The sequence below is a fragment of the Phalacrocorax aristotelis genome, chromosome 20, assembly GCF_949628215.1.
Source record: "Phalacrocorax aristotelis chromosome 20, bGulAri2.1, whole genome shotgun sequence".
NCBI classification, from domain to species: domain Eukaryota; kingdom Metazoa; phylum Chordata; class Aves; order Suliformes; family Phalacrocoracidae; genus Phalacrocorax; species Phalacrocorax aristotelis.
In genome coordinates this window covers 6,760,236-6,782,212 of record NC_134295.1, presented here as the reverse complement: position 1 = coordinate 6,782,212, position 21,977 = coordinate 6,760,236, and the positions used below count along the sequence as shown (strand labels likewise).

At 45.0% G+C, this 21,977-nt stretch overlaps 1 protein-coding gene and 1 long non-coding RNA gene across 3 annotated transcripts in view; one reads left to right on the top strand and one right to left on the bottom strand.

Moving 5' to 3' along the window:
* Positions 1-15,620, bottom strand: part of LOC142066805 (uncharacterized) — a 159,183-nt gene extending 143,563 nt beyond the window's left edge. Inside the window, exon 1 of the long non-coding RNA XR_012663790.1 lies at positions 15,119-15,620. This is a non-coding gene — a long non-coding RNA (uncharacterized LOC142066805). The remainder of the gene's footprint in view (positions 1-15,118) is intronic.
* An 88-nt stretch (positions 15,621-15,708) lies between these two features.
* Positions 15,709-21,977, top strand: part of CSMD2 (CUB and Sushi multiple domains 2) — a 351,736-nt gene continuing 345,467 nt past the window's right edge. For both annotated transcript variants that reach the window (XM_075115031.1, XM_075115030.1), the window contains exon 1: positions 15,709-15,799. The gene's annotated coding sequence lies outside the window, so the exon portion shown is untranslated. The remainder of the gene's footprint in view (positions 15,800-21,977) is intronic.

Here is a 21,977-nt window from a genome sequence, read left to right as displayed (position 1 = left end):
TCAGAACACATGCTTTTGTCTCACACGCTAAACACACAGCAATACTCTCTATCTGCCTCAGATCTTTATTTTGGAGAAGTTTCACTTGCTTCAACTTTCTCACTGTCATCTTCAAATCACGTTTGGATGCCAAGAACCCTTACCGAACAGCTCTGGCAGAAACGGTACTTGAACAGTCCCACGCCAGAAAGAACATCTGTGGGCTGCAATCTAAATCGTAGATGACACGAAGACTGAGGTGGGTCTGCATTTTCCCTTGCCTTGGACATCACCCCCTAGGACCCTCTCAGCTTACCCATGTGGGAATGCCAGAGCGCTCCTGTGGCAGCATCCCCCATTCCTGCATGGTAATACCCGGCTTTGCTCGGAGCAGCAGAAGGGCAGAAGAAGGGGTATTGCTGTGCTTCAGGTCTCCCATTCGCTACCGCAAGGGTCATTACCAGCAAAAGTCAGAGGCACCGAAGAGGACGGCTCCATCGGCAGCTCCTCATACAGCTTTCTTGGCCTTCACTGGTACCTTTGGAATAAGATATAATTTCCAAGAAGCAGAGAGAGAGAGAACAGCAGCAACTTTTAAAAAAACCGACTACCTTGCCTTCGGCATTTCTTAGACCTATTCTCACTCTGTTCAGACACCAGGACTTTGAGCTGGGAGCATTAAAGGGGGTGACAATCTGTGGGTTGCATAACAAAACCACCATTTACTTGAGCAGTGGGGGAGGGAATCTCTTTAGGAAACCAGATAATCGAGAAACTAGTACTACTTCCAGTACCAGCTGATGGCTTCCAGTAATCACTTTGCTTCCATATTCACAGAATCCAGCTGTGTCTCTTCGAACAGCTCATTTATGGCAGCTTGCAATAATGTGATATTTTAGCAACGTCAGCTTTTGCGCAAGATATAAAAATCCTCCGATTTATTGCCCCTTGCTCCCAGTGCACACAAAAAAGGGAAAGAAACCCATAAAAGTCTCTCATTCACGTTTAAGTGAACATGACTCCTCTTTCCTGTCCTCCCCCATGTTTATATCGAGTTCCCTGCCAAGGACAGAAGAACCCCATGCCCTTTCTGCTCTCTCAGAACCATTCAGCTTCAGCAATGCCCTGCTGGGAAGTGCAGATGAAGCACAGATGTAGCAGGCAGGACGCTAGCCTAAGAGCTGTGACATGTTATTTCTGCTCCTGCCTCTGACACCAACCTGCTCTGTGTCCTGGTCAAGCCATAACTGTATTTATGATTCTGAGCACAACTGGTCAGATGCACATAGCACTACATGACACAACTGCAACTGGAGTTGCCATACCACAGCAGCTTTAAATTACCTAGCTTGAGCACAGCTAGCGATCAGTGTTTGGAAGCATTGGTTCTAAGATTTACCCGGTTGATATTCAGGGTAATTATCCAAGCTGCACTCCACCTTAGCAGAGCAACTGTTAGTGGATGAGATTCAAGCAGCAGTCACTTCTAATTGCACTGCAGACTGCAAGTTTTTGGGACCTGAAGTATCTCTTACGCTGTGTTTCCAAAGCACCTGGCATAATGACATGTTGATCCAAGGAGGGCTTCCAGGCAAATATCTGATCCTAATTAAAAAAAAAAGAGCAAACTAGACCTTCAGCTATATCAATCAACATCCCCTACTACCACAATACAGTCAGTTTACACCAGCAATGATCTATTCCTTGCTATGGCTAGTGACACTAACACCTGACAGACCTGCTCACAGGTAGCCCAAAACACCGTGCACTTGCCATACCAGTTAAAACAAGGTATATGAGCACAGCTAGTGGAGAACAGACTGAGCACTCCTCAGGCTAGTGGCGCTCCTGCCACATCAGTGGCACTTGGAAGCACCCACGTGACTTGGGAAAGTCAGGAAAGGTTTTTAAAGCACGAGACAGGTTCAGAGAGCAGGTGTCCCTGAGATCACATCATCACATCAGCCCTGCTGACTTAGGTACATTCATCTCCACCCAGCAAGTCCAGTGTCTTTCTGCCTTTGGTGCAAGCAATTTAGGAAGACAAAGACTTGCACATCAGTGCTTTTGATAAATCCTGCCTAAATAATAAAACTGGGCCCTTTTGCCCTTAGAAGTTCAACATTTTCTAGAGCAGTGAAGAAAGTTTCTTGCTATGACGCAGTAGGGAAAAGGGAGGCAAGGAAGACTTGCTGGAGTTGGGAAGTGAAGGAAAGAATAATAATTCCCCCCCCACACCTGAAGCAGCTTTGAGTGCTAGACTAAAACACTGCAGGGACTCCAGGGGGATCAGATCCTGTCAAAGGTTCATATTTCATAGCTGATCTTTCAAAGGTTAGGGCAGCACATTTGCTAGGAGATAGAATGATAACTCTGTCCTTCAGACTAAAATAACAGAGCTGAACATATTTTCGTTCAAACAAGAGCAGAATTTATAGGATAAAGGGTAAGTGGGTGTGGATGTGCGCATTGGAGGAGAAGCAGAATGCAAAGTCCACAGAACATTACTACAAGGATCACAGAAGATATTCTGTGCCCCATAGAGTACATACTCAGGAGCTGCGTGTTGTTTAACCTACTGGGCTGAAGGGATGCAAAGAGCTGCAGCAGGGGAAGCTGTATCTGGTTATGAGACATGCTAACTACACCGTGGTTCAGGGGAAGGGGGTTCAAAGTACGGTGTACGCAAGACAAGCTGGAGGAGGAAGATCTGATCTACCAAAGACCTCAAATCATTCCATCCCAGTGAGAACAGCAGGGGAGAAATCAATAACCCGAGCAAGGAACTGTAATAACAGCTGACATTTATACAGCATCAGATACCCAGGTGTCCCCAAACACTTGACAGATATTACAAGCTGAACTGATTTACAAGCAGGGGATCTGGCTCCTTGCAGAACATCAATTCCCACACCAAAGCAAAGGAACTCCTGTGGATTTTGTGGCAACCTTCACCCATCACTCCATTTCAGGGCAAATGTCTGGATGCTCTGACCTTCCACATCTCACAAAATTCAGCAAAGAAATTCCCTCCACCGTGGACAAGACATTTCACATTCAGGGGAGGCAAATATTTGTTTTGTATGGTAGGACAGAAAGCATCAAATATTGTGAGGACAGACTCATCAGCACCTTCATGGTGCTCTGCTCACCTTGCAATCTCCTCAGCCCTTCACATCAGGAGTCCAACTTACACATCACTCCGCTTTATATTGGTCAGGAAACTATTTCAAGCAGCCCCTAGCCATGGATTTGCCTTTGGCACAGATGCTCAGCAGAGGCAACAGCGAGACTGAATAGGGTGTTTCCTTATCTCTGTCTCAGCCTTATATTTATTTTACAAAGAGGAAAAATGGAAGTGGGAGAGGACATAATAAGATGCAAAGGCCCAGTCTACACAAAAGCCCCAATGCCTTGTAGCTAACAAGGCAAGCACAGGTCCAGTGGCACTAACAACTCCAGGATCCCAGAAGCCTCTTCGGCTTGAGGCACTAAGACTTATTACAGTACAGCCTCTGCAACTTCAGATGACACTGCCTGCAGCAGGCGATGACTTGCCTACCCTGAGTCCAAACAGGTCCAGCAATAACGAGGAAGTGCTAGAAACCTTTGTAACGTGGAAGGATCTGAAGAGCGAGACAGAATCAGTCTCAACGTCAAGCAGAAAGGGCTGCTGCTAAGGGCACGCAGCCAGCTTTACATCTCACCTCCTCAAGGGTCAATTCACCCACTTCAGAGCAGAAGGTTATTACAGGAGCTCGCAGAAGGCAGAGCCACTGTGCCAGGTGTTGCACCTTAGAATGAGACTCTCATACCCAATGTACAGAGGGATTGCACCACTCCCTTCTCTCCCCCTGCACTACAGGTGCTGCTTTGGAGAGGGACTTCAATTTCATATCTAACATCAAAACACTACATTTCCACCTCTCCTTCGCATCTTTGAGCCAATGCAATGGTTTGGTTCTAATAACAATGTAAACATATGGGATTTTTTATTATTATTTATAAAAATTCCTTGAATTTTTCATGTGTTTTTCATTTTGTGTTTTCCTCCTAGGGGCATCCTACCCATACTGCACAAGGAGCGTAGGAGGAAGCAAATGAAGCCAGTGCGATGAGCTAGCAATAGGCTGTGAATACCAGCAGAATCGCCCTCTGCACTCAGAAGCAGCACAACTGCCTCACGCAACACAGAGCCCAAAGAAAAACAGTGATGTCTGCAACTTCTCACTACTTTTCCTTTCCCTGAATGAACACTCTCTTTGATCCCCCAAGTTTATCTCCCCCTCTGGCCCTTAAGATATTGCACAGTTGTAGCTTAAGTTAGCACACCACCCCTGATACCAGCTGATGCCAGCTGTGGAACCAGTCCTTTCAACAATCACCTGTCAACTTACTTCCTTCTGCAGAGGCTACTGCTCCTTCCACAGATTGCTGGTTTTCAAATTAAATATTAAAGAAAGGTGGGAACTTCTGTGCAGGGAGACTGAAAGAAAAGCAAAACCAACAGACATCCAAACTTTTTGAATGGCTTCCCGAATTCCCACTTCACATTTCTCCCTCAGAGCATCAGTGCTGATGATCATCTCTGCCACTCTGGGATGTGTGACAATTCCTCTGCTATTTCAGTAATCCTGGGAGAAGAGCAGATGACGATTTGCATGCAACCACTGCAAAGTTTTTCAGCTCACTACAGCTTGCAAATCACAGAAAAGAAGCTCAATGGAAGGTTGTTGAGATTGATATGACAGAAAACACTTCTTTCAGGCAATGAATGTTTGCAGGCCTTGGATAATTTCAAATAAAAAGAAAAACTGTACTAAAAATCTGCAGTAATATTTTTTCAGAATCAGTTTCAATCCAGTAAAGTAGTCTAGTCAGTTTGGGTTTCCAGCTGCAGCTAGGAATTTGCAATAGACCAAGAAACTGGGAACAACCCTGATTTTTACAGCTCTCTGATCACTGTTCCTTAAATCAGGCCAATTTCAGGTGTCTTTAAGACAGATATACAGGTTGAGGCATCTGAAGTTACTAGAAAATTCAACCAGAGTCTCCCTCATAACAAACACCAGCACAGGCCAGCCTGCTCAGTTCAACACCCAATAAAACACAGGCTATGCAGACCTCAATCACGTAACAACTCACACAGGCCCTTCCCAGCCTCCAAACCACAAACAAGCACCCACAGCCAAGATCCAGAGAAGTCATCTCGTGCCAGCAAAGACAAATGCATGCTGGAAGAATGTAGATGTCCGGTAAAAAACCTCTTCCTTTTCAGGCATTAAACCAAGAGCCAAACAGGAAATTCTCCACTATGGAGCCCCATGTTCTCAAGGGGATTTAGCATCAGGACATGCTTACAGGACCGGACTCCTCAGCAGCTCAATGTTCCTGAAAACCTGGCTTCAGGTGCTTCATTGTGCTCTGGCAAATATCCTTGCCATTGGTGGGAAGGGCACAGAAGGGCCTGGAATAGCAATGGAAGCAGAATTGGTCTTTTTGGAAGAACCACACACCAAGGATGAGACTTATTCTCAGTGAAGACAAAGCAATACCAGATCAGAGGTTTGATTAATCGCTTTCAGAAGAGGGGTCATGGGACATTCTGGTGCTAATATCGAAACCAGATAAGAAATGCCAGAAAGGGATCTCGCTGCAGCTGTTGGAGGCTGACTAAAATCCTATTGCAAAGGATATAATCTACCAAGGGGTTTGCATCTAGCCCCATCAAAGTCTGAGGGATACCAGAGTGAAACTTTCTCAGCTAAACCTGCTGCTGTTTTTCTGATTACTGCTAATGTTCTTGGTATACTTGAGCTCCTTGGGTATAAGCAAACCTGGATTAAGTTTTCTAGTATCATAAACAAATAATTGTGTGAGAAAATTGAAGTCTCACTGGTATTTGTTCAGCATTGTAAAAGTGACTTTGTCAGGCCTAACAAGCGTAATTAGTTCCACTGAGAAGCTTTTCAGTTCTACACAGGAACACTAGAGCTTGGTTAAACACATATGGAGACATCATTTCCCAGCTCGGATTTTTCAGCTGCACAGGCTTGGTGACTCAACAGCCTTTTCCCAATTTGCCAGCTGCACAGTAGCAGCCCCTAAACCCCAAAAGAGCACCAGAACAATTTTTGCCAGGTCCCAGTACCTAGAACATGGCTGGGGCGAGGGCACGTGCTCTCCTCATATTAAAAGCACTGAACGCAAGAGATCCTGTGAAGAAAAAGCAACATGGAACCTGATGAAGAGCTGAAGTCACTTAGACGGCAAGCCTCATGCAGACAGGCTTGTCCAAAGTGTTGACTTAATACAGTATCAACTGCAGGAGTCGGGGTGGAGGTGGTGGCAGTGGCTGTGTGCACTCTCCATCTGCTTCAGGTGGCCTGAATTTTAGCTGTTTAAATTCGCTCCTCAGTAATGTGATCTCTCCAGTTGCTACATGAGACCAAGGGAGACTTGCTATCACTCGCGCTCCCAAAAGCCTTGGCAGTAAATACCCGCCAGTCTGAGAGGATTTACTAGGAACGCGCCAGTCCCCAAATCCCACTTGTTAAAGTTTATTGTTATGGCAAATCTCCTGTGCAAAGGTAAGTTGTTGTAGCAACAGTTTGTCAGGCTTTTAACTTCACAAGTTTTATATTCTCCTACCCCCAGACCTGTCATCGCCCATAATGGAGCCGCTCAGCGAGATGTCAGAGGCGAGTGGCCTCCGCCAAGGTGTTTTGCAGAGCTCCGTCATGCACCAACCTCCCTCTCCTGTTCTCTTCAAGCACCTAGCCTGCTTCCCTCCAACATTACGCATTCATTGCAGACAGTTTTGCATCTTATTTTAAAATAAGAACTGAAAACATGTTACAAACGCACGCACTGCCAAACAAACTCCATAGTCTGTGCCACAGACTAAACACGGCATAGCTATCCTTGGTAGAAAGTTCGCATGCAGCCTTCAAGAGTTTTGATCAAGCTTTCTTTTTCTTATCTGTTACGAATTTAGTTTCTGACGAAAACTATTCACGGACTCCTGCCTAAATCCAGGTGTATTTTGACTGCACCACATTTATGATGATTGTTCAGTTTCTGGTACCCAAACACTGTGCCACAGTAGGCAGCGGTCATGCACTCACCAGCAATTGACAAAGAGATTATGAACCAAATAATCCACAGAAACATCCTAGAACATGACGTATCCAGATGGGGAATTCCTGTGAAGCCTTGTTAGTACCAGTTACACTAAAAGGGCAAAGCTACGCACCTTCGGGTCCACTTCATTCATCTTGCCATGCAAAGACGACATTAGAAACATCTTACCTTTGGAGCACCTGCTTTGTCCCCGTGCACTGAGCTGGGAGCATTAGAGACTCTTTGCACCAAGCATTGATGAATCTGAAGCACTGAAATCTTTTCAAGGCTTCAATAGAGAGTTTAATAGCCCAGAGTGATGCTTTAAGCCAAGGCTGCTGCACTAACTGCAAGGACCACAGCAATTCTTAAAACTCTGAAGTGCTACTGACAGCACTGCTGTTTTCACAGCACAAGTGACCCTGCCACAGCACATACCCTCTCATCTCATGGTGATGCAGCCAGTAGAAGACAAAGGAGATGCATCACTTGCCAAAAACATGCTCCAATGATCCTTTCTCCAAGTTCTTCTACTTATCACACAATAAGAAACCCATTCATATAAACTGAGGTCCTTTTCAGGCAGTACCATGAAAGTGATGGCCTATTTGAATAGGCCCAAGCAAGATCTAAATTTAGATTCAAACCTGTACTTCTCCAATAACTTCAGGCACTTTAGTGCCGGTTCTGTCTTGCCCTCATTATTTTTACATCTGAGAGGTAGCTCCTCTGCAGTATTTCCTAACTTATACTCAGTGAAGGGTTCAGGTTTAAGGCATTAGTTTTAATGCCTCCAGAAACACATTATTACTACACAGCTGAGTTAAAAACATCCAGCATAAAACCCAAAATCCCCATCAAAACTGCACATACAAGGCAGTACTTTTGGGCACCTTGTAACTCACTCTCCTGTACCTTATCTCAGTTTCTTTACCTTGATAAAAGCCTGAATATAAGATAGCAGAGCCTCTGTCAGAACTGCGGCATTTCAGTCCCTTTCCCCCAGCTTTTCTTATGCAATTAATAGTGCAGCAGCAATCCACAAAGGTAAATCAGATACCACTGCCCTACCCCTCACCATACCTGTCTCCTGGAACTTTCACAACTGTCTTCGCTTAAAGAGAGCAGCCAGTTTCTTATGGAGTCTTTCTCCACCCTCTTTCCTAGAGGAAAGACTCCACAGTTCTCAAACCCAGATAAGCTGCTTCATTACTTTCATGATGAACAGGTGACTGTCACATTATCACCTGGTCCTACTTCCCACAGCCCCTTATTCCAGCACAAGCACCTTGGGATAATTACAAGCAGGGAATGACAGTAAAGGCAGACAAATAACCTAAACTCAAGGTCAAAGAGACTTTTTTTTGCTGTAGACCTTGTTGATAACAGAGTAATACTATCCTGCTTTGCTAGCAATTCACACAAGTATGGACTATAGGAGGTTTTAGGCCAAGAAAGAAGCTAATGCCAATTTTCCTAATCCTGCAAACTGTTTAGGAAGCGTAATTACGCTAAACCTGGAATCCCAGGAAGCATGAGATTCACTGCAACCTAAGACAAGTATTTCTCTGAACACAGTACGCATTTTCAACCTGCCTTCTGATGTTCCAACTCCTCGCCCTGCCCAGTGCACGACAAAGCCCTGCTTACTCCCCTAGGCAGAGAGGGTAAGGAGCCCAGGGAAGACTGAACTAGCATAAAACTATCCTGTGGTCCTTCCTGAAGTTTTAGCCTTGCTATCATTTTTCTGTGCAATTGCACTAGAAAAAAAAAAATCCCCATTCCACAGTTTTTAGGCATTTACTGTGTTCTCTGTGGTGTGTTCAACGAACTTTTAATCAGAATATCATACAGCTTGCAGCCAAACACCTTAAAATAGTTTAAGCTTTTTATAGCTCTGCTGTTACCACTGTCGACCAAATTTATAACCTCAAACTACTAAACCAGGTCATTTTGACAAGAACTATTTCCAATGAAACTACATGGGCTGTCATTCACTATATTCAACACATGTGAAAAGTGCAAAGTCTCAGTCCTGTTTTAGAGAGGAGAAAGCTGGGCACAGACATTAAGCAATACAGAATAATGTTTCCCAGGAAAGCAGCATCAGATCTGGAAATTGAATCTCGGTTCTGTTCTGCCCAGCTTTAGTAGCAGTACCTCTGGCCTTCCAATGCACTCACCTCTATTTGTATTTAAAGTAACCATATTTAAGACCATATCTATGGTAAAAGACCAGTATTTATTTTCTTGCATGTTGTAATAGTAATGTAAATCACACACACGATACAGAGAAATAGTAGCTCTACTGTAAGTGGGTCTACTGTATCTGTGGGCCAGATGACATTTACCACATACTGCCAGACTTTACACCAGGCTGCAATTCAAAATTCCCCAGCACAAAAAGCAAATAGAGTGTTTAATATCCAACACAAAGAAAACAGGAACAGTTATGGGCAAAACACCTTCCACAAAGTTTGATACTGCCTGGGTGGCAATGGGAGCAGCCCACTGTGCAAAGCACAGGGAAATTAAACAAAGCTGTCTAGTTACAAAAACCTAATTAAACTCCCATCCATCTTAATACTAGGCTCCTTAAGGTAGGAAATTTTATTTATTTGCTATTGAACTATGTAACATGTTCAGATAGTAGCAATGTTTACTGCCCCTTAAAGCCATCAAGAGATTAACAGAGGACTTGTGCAGGTCTCGCAGAGGTTTCTCTTGGATGGTCAAGGCCTGTGGAAGCTTACAGTTCAGCTGGTAACTCCCATCTTAACCAGAGCTTCTACACGAAGAACATGCTAGTGCCTCCCACACAGCTTGCTAGGGATGTGCCAAGTTTGCGTCACGTCTGTAAGCGCACACACATCCAGAGCACCATGCGTTCCCTGCGCACCGTAACGGGCTGTAGCATTAAAATAAACCTCTTGGCTGCTGGACGCAAACCCTTAGGAAAAGCAAGGCATTCCTGTGAGCAGGAGAACCAGCAACGCCTGGACCCACCTCTCATGGCTGACTGTGAAAGCCGACTGCTGCTTTTGCCCGTGGCAGGGTTGTCTGGGAGGTCTCTCCCCCACCAGGGATCGCCCCCAAAAGGGTGAGAGCCATGTCAGGGGATGCAGATGCCTGCTCTCTTCTACCACTCCTGTTTCCAAGGTCCTGTTAGCAAGAAGATTCTTTTTGGTGCTTCCAATCTTCAGAGGACTTTCACCAGAAGCAGCCATACAAGCACACAGGCGTCTTTGGTTTCACAAGCATATTTACACCTCTTTCAGTTCTATCCTCAAAAACACACGTGTTCCCTGCACAAGAGACTGGAACTAGAACCTTAACACAGGCTTTAACGTAATATCCTCCCTTAATATCCTTTCCTTCCTTTTCTTTCTGTTTTTTAATCTTTTCTAGCTCCACACTAAATTTCTTTCCTGCAAACACCTAATTTAGATTGCATCAGGAGGAGCTAACAAAAAGTGCTTCACTGTCTTGTCAGCAGATTACAGAAAGCCTTCTCATTCAAGTTTATCCAGTTGGAAACACAAGTAATTGATGTGAACTTGAAAAATATATGATTTGGAAGAGGTGGGGGTGGGGGAAGCTTCTTGCCAGCATTGCTGTTCTACCCAGCTTGTACCTCACTCAATCACACAGGGCTGGTTAATCGGTAGGTCTATTATCACCTTCTTTTGCTGCATTTACTTCGGGCACAAGAGCCACTGGGAGGGAAGCTGAAATGAGAACAAGGTGTAAATATGCATGTGCTGCAGATTCTTGTTTGTCACCAGTATCTTAAAATGAAGCTGCAGTGAAGGGAAAACTAAATATTCAGTTCGGACAGTGGATGGTGACTCTGCTTGCCTGAGCATGGCTGTTGTCTGCAGAGGGGAGGACTGGAATGAGGTACATGTTTCCCCTCCTTAGTTTACAGCCTCCTCTTTTGACAGCCAGAGCTTCTTTTCAAACGGCAGGAGCAGCAGGGAAGATGTGTGTGTGTGAGGGACACCTCTGTTTAGGAGGGGTAACTCCTAAGGAGGGCTGAGATGCACTACTACACCTTGATCCTCAGAGCTCAAAGCATGAAAAATGTCTAAGCAAGGGTATCCAGTCCATAGCTGCATCATAAACATCTGTTATGTTACAGTCAGGAGGTGGTAACAAGAAGTCACAGCACAGACATTAGCAGCACAGGGGTCTTGACATTCCCTCCAGATCTCCCAGGTCAAAACCCGATTCTGAGTCACAGCCATAAATTGGAGCCCATTTGCTCAAAACATACAAGTGCCTGAATATGTAGGTTAACATTCTGACATTTCCTTCATGCAGCCTTCTACCATCTTATTAAAAACTGATTTACCCTGTGCAATTGCCATTTCTTGTACCAGAAAAACAACCTATATACAGCCCTGCTCAATTTTGTGGTGTTACAGAAGTGTAAAACAAATCATTCAAAAATATAATTTGAAGCTATTATTATTTATATTGTGGCAGAAAACCCAGGTAAGCTCCGAGTCCAAATGTAACAGGTGCTGCACATATTTTATTTCAATTAAATACTGTAATAGGGAGACCAGCCCAAGGCTAGAAGGAGCCAAATTAGGAAATTACATGAAAAATGCAAATAAAACATATCAGAGTCATTCAAGTGAGGTTCACAGGAATTTGGCTGGCTGGTCCTCTGGGCAGCACTCTCTAGTTTTAAAGAATGAGGCAATCTGTCTTCACCAGAGAAAGACCCTCTCAAAGTGACATTTTCTGCTGACACCATGGCCAGCCATGACTTCTGCTGAAGGGGAGGAACAAATCCTGGAGCTCTACCACCAACGCCTCAGAGGAACCCTCGCAGGTTTGTCAGAGGCTGTGTAGAACAGCCAAGAACTGAATCCAGGCAACTGCTCTTCAGCTAGAAGAATGTACAACTTGACCACAACAGCAGGGTGACAGGTCACGTGAAGGCATCAGTAGAAAGTCTTTGCCAAGGAAATTTTCAGGGTAGATTTTTAATGTTGCAAAGAAACACTAGAAGCCCTCTGCTACCTAGCCAATGCAAGTACTGGACATGGCTTTCAAAGTACAGGTCACTTAGAGTCCAAGAAACCAGTCTCTCAGAGCTTGGAAAGAATTGCTTTTCCTCTCAACTCTGCATCATGGAGCCCTGCATCAGATCAGATAAATTAAACACAGTTCAAACTTCACACCCATTGCCAATAAAGCTGTGATACTTTGCCTTGGCATCAAGCTGTTCAGGATGGGGAAGCAGTATCTACAAAAGATAACATGGATGTGGGGAGAAACACATTGGGAACAGTGGAAACACGACGCTGTATCATCTGCCTCTCCTTTTCTTTTAAATTAAAAAAACCCACAAACTAGAACCACAACCCTTTCCTTAGATTCCTCCACCCCAAAGATGAGACAAGTTAAAGCCAATTTTATAGCATCCCAGTGAATTTCAGAGATGAGTGTTTCCATAAGCTAATTGGTGCCCATTATCACAGAATTAAAAAGCAATTGGACTGAAGGTAATTGAGCCTCATCACCTTCATTATCATCTTTTTCCCAAAGACATCTTAGATTTTTAACTCCTTTGACCCTTAGACAGGTTGCCTGATGGCCCTGACACATTTTTGTCACTGAAAGAGACCTCTAAGAAAGGTCCCAAGAACTGCAAGGGGCAGAAGGGACAGCTGGAGAACCGTGATGAACGGTTCCAGAGGCAACCAGCAATGCACCATTACAGCACATGATCCCACCTTGCCAAATCCCATGTTTCAGCTGCTGTCAGCTTCCAGTCCAACACTCTGGATGCTGAATGGACCAGTATCTCTGCTACCCAGGAAACACGACTGGCTGAACATTGCTTCCTAAGTAGGACAGGTACAATAATCTGATGCAAAATATAAGAGCTGCACCTTGCAATAATCTCCAAGTTACAGCTGCAAGATTTCTTTCTTGCCTTTTTTTTTAAGTGTAAAAACTAAAAAGACTGACACAAGCAGCAGATGAAAAATAATTCTGCCCTTTCCTTTTGTCACAGCTATTCCACCTATCCAGAGTCACTGGCATTTTTCCTTCAGGTCCTCCTTTCCTCCCCACACCTCCCCTGCTTTGTTTTTGCCCTTTTTTTTGGTGGCTGACTCCTCATTGCAAGCAAAACCAAAGCCACCCAGGATACCAGCACTGAACAGCTGCTTGCTTAGCAGCCTGAGCATGGATTGGCACCTCTTACAAACACTGTCAAAGAGAACAATTTGTTAGTCGTCTGCAACGTTCCCAACAAGCCTCCCTAACTGAAATGTAACTCTTCTCCCCTTTACCTTCCACAGAGGAAGAAAACAAAATGAACCAACTCCTGCAGACACCTTCCCATTTATTGTCACCTCCTCTAGCAGTATGCGGGGTGCGCTGGGGACTGCTGTGAATAATTGTGTGAATCAGGAGCAATTTCCTACCTTCGCTACCCAGACTCAGGCACCGGCAACTGCACATGGAAACTAAGAGGGACTGTTGGCCTGTTCTGGCATTGGGAAGGCTGTCAGTGCTAATAGGAGCCCATAATGAGCACTCAAGTCTTTGAGGAAGGCTTGACTAGTGATCGCAAGGAATGCCAGTCATCCTGAGCTCAGATTTAATTCCCTCCCACCCATGGCTTTTAGTAGCTTGCTGTTTACAGCTTGAAATTATTCACATCATAAATGCTGAATCATGAGGCTGAAATGAAAAGAAAGGATTCCTGCCTTGCTTGTGGCTCCCTCCTTTGTTGCATGCCTCTCTCCCCCCACTTTGGTTATGTACCTAATTCAGCTTATGTGACACGTTTAAGTCTCAGAGGGATGAAAGCTATGGCAACAGGAGTTGTGCATCTAATCCCTGATGCAGAGTGCTAAAAACGTACCATGCAGTATCACATTTCCTATTCACAAGATTGTTCATGTTTTCATTCACATTAAACTCAGGAGAGAAGTTACAGAAATTCAGTGTGAGGGAAAAAACTCAGGACAGCAGGTCCCATGTGGAGTCAGGCACTTGGTTTATAAGACTGAAGCAGGTTCACAGAGGCAGGTGGAAACGGGGCTCATGCCTGGAAGTGGGATATCAGCCTGGAAGCATAACAATAAGTAGCTTAGCCAGTAAGAGTGTCTGGGAATTGCTAAGGACTTGCTTATATTGCTTGTTTGCTCTAAGCCACTACTTCTACCCATGTACAGAGGTTGATAATTCAGTATCACACACCTGGACAGCACTCCCTAAACTTTGCTTTATCTGCTCACCCATGCTAGCCACCAGCTGAACCAGCACCTTCAGGTCACGATGCCACAAGCTGCTACAGTGGGACTGAGACACCCTCCCTCCATATTTAAGCTACAACTGCTCCTCCATGGGCCGGACCCAGAGAGCTTGCTGGGCACAGCGAGACAGCCACCAAGCACCAGCTCAGTGCCTCGCCGCTACCACCATCAACAACAGGGCAGAAACACCACAGAACGTTTGCATTTTTTTTGGAGAGCCCTTCTGCTCTCTTTCCACCTAGAAAGGCGTGAGTGGTTCAGGCGCATCTATCCTGTCTTTGCTAACCAGGATAGCTGCACCTTCACTGGGGAGCGCTCACTTCGCACAGGCAGCCCGCACGCCCCTGCCCCGTGAAAGGACACTAAAAGCAGCCAGTTGGTTGTGCGACACCGGGAACCTGCTCTTACCAGTGCCTGGACAGTCCTACCCAGAGAAAAATGACTAATTAGACAAGCATTTAAAATATCTGAACTCTACATGCATTTAAAAAAAAAACAACAGAGAACCAAACCTTGGGTGTGCTCTCCATTCAGCTCTGCTCTAAAAATTAATACGTGATTCACAGCTTCCCATCTGTGGGCTGAAAACCAGCTGCTTATGAATGAATATTTTTGCAACCTAAAGAACGTATAACAAGGCCCACTCTAGGAGAGCTGCGTAAGGGCTGCGAGCAATACCAGCAGACAGTACAACTATCACCCGAACCCCAAAAAGAGACACACAGACTTACCCCGGCTTTTGTTCAAAGGGGCTTCGTGAGGCAGGTTCAGCTGCTCCAGGAGCGGAGCCGGGATCCCGGCACCCACAGAACAGGGAGCCATTGCTGACCCCAGAGAGAGACAGCCCTCAGGAACACCCTGCCCCTGCCCCCTCTACGGCCATAAATAAAGGCTCTGGTGCAAACAAGATAATGCGAGACTGGTGTGGGCTAAAATTAAATTTAGGTGTGATTAAAGTGCAACCCTCTTGCAATTAGGAACAGATTTAAGTAGACAGCAATTAAGGAGGAAACTATCAAGACAGGTAAGATAATAAGTAAGTAAAAAAAGCTTTACTTTTTAAGGAAAATGAAAAATGTGAGGTCCTGTGGTGGAGCTGGGATGCAGCAGGAGGAGGCCCCCTCGGAGGGGGCCCTCCCCAGCGCCGCCCCCCGCCCGCCATGGCCCACCTGAGGCGCGTTGGTGCCCCCGCTGCTGACGCTCCTGGGGGCGGGGGAGGTTCAGCTGTGGCTGTTCAACAGAGGGACGGAGAGAAAAGGGGCGGGAAGGGAAGGGGCGGGGCCTGCTGGGAGCGGCCGTGCTGCAGCTGCGAGGTGGGGCAGGTTCCAGACGGTTCCAAGGCCTGAGCTGGCGTCGAGCAACGCTGGGAGTTCTGCAGGAGGTGTCTCAGCCAGCTCCTCTGAAGCTTAAAAGTATGTTTTATGCTCTTTTTTTTTTACTTCGGAGAATGTTTCCCCCGTTGGAGGCGGCGCTGGTTGCTGTGCGAGCCGCTGGCAGGCTGCAGGAGCCATGTTTTCCCCCATCTCTCCTGCGAGCAGCCAGGCTCCTCACCTCTTGTTTGAGGCTGCTGTATGTTGTGGGGTGGTTAGCGTTTACGTATGTAGCGTGCTTTCCCTGGGAAAACAGTAACTTAATGATGAAAGCTGTCTGTGTCACCTCAAGTCTTGCAGTCAAATCTTTAACCCCCAAGTGTGCTAATCATGTAGGAATGCATATAAAGCAATGTGCGACTCCTGAGGAGAACATGTGCTGCCGGGTTTGCAGAGCAAGTACCTGTTTACTGGGCACATGTGCCTGGCAAACCTGCCTGCTCTGCTAGGAAATACTTCTTTTCTTTGCAGTCTTGAGTGGTGCCGAGGGATGCCTTGCTTGAGTAGCTTACAGGGTTGTTAGTATGCATGCACCATGGCACCCTCTCCAAACATGCACCCCAAGTGTTAATAAGCAAAGTAAACAGCACAAGCCTCCACACCGAGCTGCTGCAACTCTTAATAACCAAAACCTTTCAGAGTTAATATTTGTCATCAAAACAACCTGCTGACTATGGCTCATATTATTTTTTTTCTATCATTCTTTTCTCTCCAGTCAAAATGATGAACTGGTGATGCTGTTATTTACTTACAGCTAATATTCCAGTGCTGTTCATTCATTCTATTTAGTTTAACTTGATAAATACTGTATCTTTTTACTTGTAGTGTGAGTCTATTCTTAGCCTGCAGGGCAAATGGCCATCTGTTGGTGGTGAAAGTTAATAAAGAGTTAATGAGGAAGAGCAATAGGCTTGTTGCATCTCTTGGGGGGAGCACAGAGACAGGCCTCCAGAAGAACCCCTGGATGCATAATGGGGTCATTGCAGTTTTATTGAGAACATCTTTTCTGAGCCCAGAATGAGGAGCGCAATGATTCACCATTAAAATTGGTGAGAGGTGTGAGTGGTGATGTGGTCTCTAAATCCATGCTGAGCAAACACAACACACAGAGCAAACCTTCTCTTAGCTGTGCAAAGTGCTCCCTGGCAGCGCAAGGGGCACAGGGCAGGAGCAGCCCTGCAGGTATTATTTGGTAATAAACTTTAAGTTGGGGTTGGATTTGAAACAACTGCCTAATGCTGGGTCTGTCTTTATAATTTTCTGTATTAAGCTGTTGCTTGCCTGAATTCCAGTTTAGAGTGGAGAACTGGAAGGGAAGGAAATTTCTTCACTTTAAAAGGCAAATAAAGCTAGCAGTGCTGTTTGGCTTGCTCTGATGGTGGAGACTTGGGAGGGAAAGGTGGGAGCATCTGAAAGAATCCCTGATGAGCATTTCTGTTTGCACAGAAACATGCAAATAAGATGGATTTTGAAGCCATATGGAGAATCTCACTTTGTTCAAGCTGCATCTTAACATCTGCTGGTTACCTCTTATGGCTAAAATCGTAGGTTACCAGCATTATGTTCCTTCAGTATATTTTGAAATCTTGCTGTTCTGTATATAGATGGTGTACTTCTGTTTTTATTCCTGGAGCGCCTGTGGTACACTGGATATAGGCTTACAAATATATGTGAAAATTTTCAAAAGAACTGCTGTAATGTAGAAGTGCATTTCAATAAAGATCGTAATGGCATCTTCAAAGAAAGCTTGAACACTTAATTCATTTGCGAACAGAAATCAGACTTGGGGGACGCGTAGGCACTTGTGTGCATTTCAGAAGCACTTAAAGTAAGAGTAAGGTTAAGGTGAGTGGTGAGGGACAGGGCTCTTGTCCTGAAGTGGTCCCTGTTACAAAGCTGACTTGGGCTGTAGGCAAAATAAGCAATTGCTAGGGCGTGTGGAGTGGTCCCTTGCAGGAGCAGTTAGTCCTTGCCTGGCCCTTAGGGTAGGAAAGCTAAATTTTGCTGATGCTACTGATAAGCTTTGAGCTAGCTCTGTTCTATTGTTTTACACGCGTCCTGATGGGGAAACAGATTCTCATGGGTATTGCAAAGCAAGGTACTCTAGACAGCATATTTGAAAACAGCCCTGTGTGGGCTGTCTTTCAGAATAGCTGGGAAATGGTTTGGTTAGTTTAGCTGTATAGGTGAGCCCAAAAATGCACAATGCACTTTCCTCTGATGGCAGAGAAGCTCTGCCTGTGATTCAGACTGTAGTATGTTTGACAGCTTGAATACATTGCAAAGCAGCTCTCCTAAATTTTCAGGTGATGAGCCTGTGCTGAGCAAAATGGGTTGGCTTCCTTTCCAAGGGCTGGTTGAACCTTTTGTTAGATGGAGTCTATCCTTGTGACTGTGGTGCAGTGCCTCTGTAGAAAACAAGTGCTAAATACACCAAAACATCTCTTCTTCCTGGTACGCACGTTGGTCCTGGGAGAATCCATCCCAGGAAATGTTATTAATCAAGAGAAGCCCCCAAACAGTCTGAAGATTACTTTAATGGAATAGTTGTAGCTGATGTAACAAGACATATTCAACCCAGAAAATATGAACTAAATCCAGACATGGGAATTAACTGAGAGTGTATGAGGTAACTTAATCATTTACTTAATTCTGTACTTTGGATGTACCTGGGGGCTCTCGCTGTTTCCCCATAAGCAAAGAGCAGCTTTGAGTCTGTGTAGCATTTACTTTAGATAGAGTGAAACAAGAATAAATATAGCAACAGAAGTAAAATCTTTATTAGAGAGCAGGTGTGCTTATCTCCTCTTTAACATGCCATGTTAATTTGGCCTGCAGCAATTGCAGCTGCCCCCTTTGAAGCAAAGAACCTTGAAAATATAAAGGTGCAAGAAGACAATCTCTGTGGAGGTATTTCCCATTGGTATTTCTTAGTGTGCTGTGGTGATTTAGATGCAGTTTTCATTTTAAAGGGGTTGCCAAACAGTTGTACCAGGCTACTTCAAAGCAGTACTCTGAAAAGAAAGCTTCTTTCTTCTCGCATCCCAGAGGAGGTAGGAGAGAGGCTGTTCAGGCTGTGAACACAGTCTACAGCTGAATGTCTCCTCATGTCTGCTGTTGCCAGCACTGCTGTGATACAGGATGATTTTTATTCTGTGTTGGGAATCTCTGAGCAAATTAAGCGTAGGAAACCTCAGTCCACCCATAACCTCTGTTGTGGGGCAGTCCTGTCTATTGACTCTTATGAGGACATTGTCCAACACTGTAGTCCCTGGTTCTGATTTTCCAAGAGTGTAAATCAGTAGAAAACCACATAATTACTTAAGTGCTGCTGTTGGGGGAAGTAGGACCAGTTGTGCTTGCAGGAAAGAGAGGGATGATGGAGGATAGTTTTGTCTCTTCTGGTAGTAACCAAAAATACTGGCCGAATGCTTGTTGAAACCTGTTAACACAGATCACTTATTTTATTAAGATACTTTATTAAGGTGTTTTGAGAAACCTTTTCCTCTTCTGAGATGATTTATGTAAGCTAAAATTTTGCAGTGGGCAGAGGTGGTGTTTTTCTGCTTTGATCTTCCTGACCATGTCTATTATCTAAACTGGCCAATGAAAGATACCTTCATTTCTCTGTTGCATGTTATTCCTTGTGCTCTAGCTCTTTGGGATGGAGTTTGTTTGCTAAAGAGCATTGTTCTGGACAAACATGCAGAAGGGCTTTTGGATCTTCTGTTGTGATGAGTAATTGGAGCAGTAATATGCCATGGGAAGGAGTTTTTCTGGAAGCACAAAGGGCAGAGGAAGCATTCCTCCTTTGGCACAGAGGAGGAATGATATCAGAAAAGGGGTAAGCTTTATTTACAGGGTCCTGAGCAAAGGTGATATGAGCAGTGGAAAAGTTCAGCAATGATAGACTAGTTACAAGTTGCCCTTGACTGCTTACATGCATAATTTTAATTTAAATGTAATAAAAACCAAAAAGGGAAAATTAAGATGCGGAACGCAGTTAAAAAGCCTGTCTGAAGACATCTGCAAAATGGTTTTATTCCAAGCAAATATAAGAAAACTGTTTTTTTATTGTCAAACAATAATAGTGCCTCCATTTATACAATGCCTTTTACAACCAAATCTTTCTCATAGATTACTTCCAAAACAACACAGAAGTTGATTTATTTTTAAACCCTGTCCTCATAACCCTTTTCTTCCCAGCGGCATAGCATCTCTTCATCATGGCAGAGAGCTATTGAGAGCTGAGCACAAGGTTATGTAGTAAGTGGGGGGCCCGTTTGGCTGGGCCAGAGGGAAGCGGGAACTCCACTTCTGCACATCAGCCTGTTCCCTTTGTGCTGAGCCCAGTGGCAATGCTCTGATGTGAAACCATTTACTCTGTGGGGCCCAGTGCAATGCAAGTTAGATTAAGGGCGAGGGAGGCTTGTCCTGCCCAGGGTACCCTTATCTCACTTAGTGTTTTTCTTTTTTTCCATCTGTTTGGTAGTCTTTTCCCCAGTCCACATAATGTCCAGATGCCAGTAGATGTGCTCTCTGCATTCACAACTCTCTTGCAGTCATTTTAGCATAGACAGATCCCTAGGAGGCCTGTGGGTTCCACTTCACTTGACTTCCTTAGCAGGCCTGAAAAAGAAGCGATCTCCTTCCTTCCCTTGCAATAGTGGCAGAGAAGTGTCTGTTTCCCATATTATACCCTCTAAAAATGCCACTGCTTTTTACAGAGGACAAAGAATGCTTCTGCTATGGCACAGGTCACAGACACCACCCTGTCTGATATGAGGATCTGGCAATATTTTGGAAGGTTAGTCAGCATCATCCATAGATCATTGGGGGCTGGGGGAACTGAGGCATATGAGCGCTCTCAGCTGTGCATGTGTAAATCCCTTTGACTTCAGCTGGAGATGTTAGGCCATAGCCACAGCCCCGCACAATCTAAAGGACATTGTGTATAGCTGTGAAATGGCCACTGCTCTAATGATCTGGAATTTTTCTGTCCTCTTCCGTGGTGGGAGGTCAGAGCACTGTGAAGCAAGGGGGTTTATTTGTCCTGTTTGTTTGGACTGCCTTGGCTTTCTGCGCAGATTTAGAAATACAAATGGTTAAGGTGGCTCCTGGTGTGGGGAGGAGCAAAAGATGCAGGTGGAAGTTGGAGACAAAGTAGGAAACTTCAGTGTGGTTGTGATTGTGGCATCGGAGAGCCTGGTCTTAGCTGGGCCCTCGGTGTGCTAGGTGTTGCATGGCAAGAGTCAAGCGTGACTTCTGGAAGCTTATCATTGGCATCAGGGGACCAGACTGGACCAGAGTCACCCAAGAGGCCTTGTAGTATCTGTCTTCTAGGCCAGAACTTGGGACAAATAACATTCCAGTTACACAGAGGCCTCGCAGACAAATCAAGACAAGAAGGACAAGGTGAAGCTTGCCAGCACAATGAGAAAGAAAGCAGTTGCGACAAGATGTCAGACCATTCAAAGGAAAAGTTAGTCCTGAACAATTAATTTCTGGCAAAGGAGGCTATAGCAGGTACATTGGCAATTGTTCTTGGGTACCCATTTTAATCCCCTGGGTATCTACTGCATGTCTCTGCCTCCCCAAGGGAGCAGCTGGCTGGATAAGCAGTAATTACACATCTAATGTCAGGAAAGCAAATCAGTGGCAGAACCTAAAACTAGAAGCCCCAAAAATCCTGCCTTTAAGCTTTGTGCTTGAAAGGCAGGAATTGAATCTTTCTCTGGGTGAGGAACTTGAAACCTACAGCCAATTAATAGTGGCTATAAAATGGTGCTTTAGTCTAAAAATGCTGACAGAATTTGATGCACCTCATGGAGGGCTGGGGGTTACAGCTTAATTAATTAAGTTTTGGGCAGTCTATAATCCTTGGACAAAGGGCTCTGCGTAAATGAAATATGCAACGGCTACTGCTAATGCAAGCTGTTCTAGTTATGTATGGACTGGGGACATGAGGTGCTTTTAAGAGAATCACTGTGGTGACACTTTTTCAAAAAGGAGAGATTGGGAGCCTGGTTCGTGATGTGATTACAGTCAAGGCAGAAGACTTGAAGACCTCTGCCTCCTGGGGTGTATGTGAGACCTGGGCTTCTGAGCCTCCTTCTCTACTGCTTGGGAGTGATCAGGCTGCTATAGCTGTCAGTGTGTGTCTGTATCTTAAGCAATTACATTAACTGCAGGGACCGCAGCCCCTCAGTTAACTGCCAGT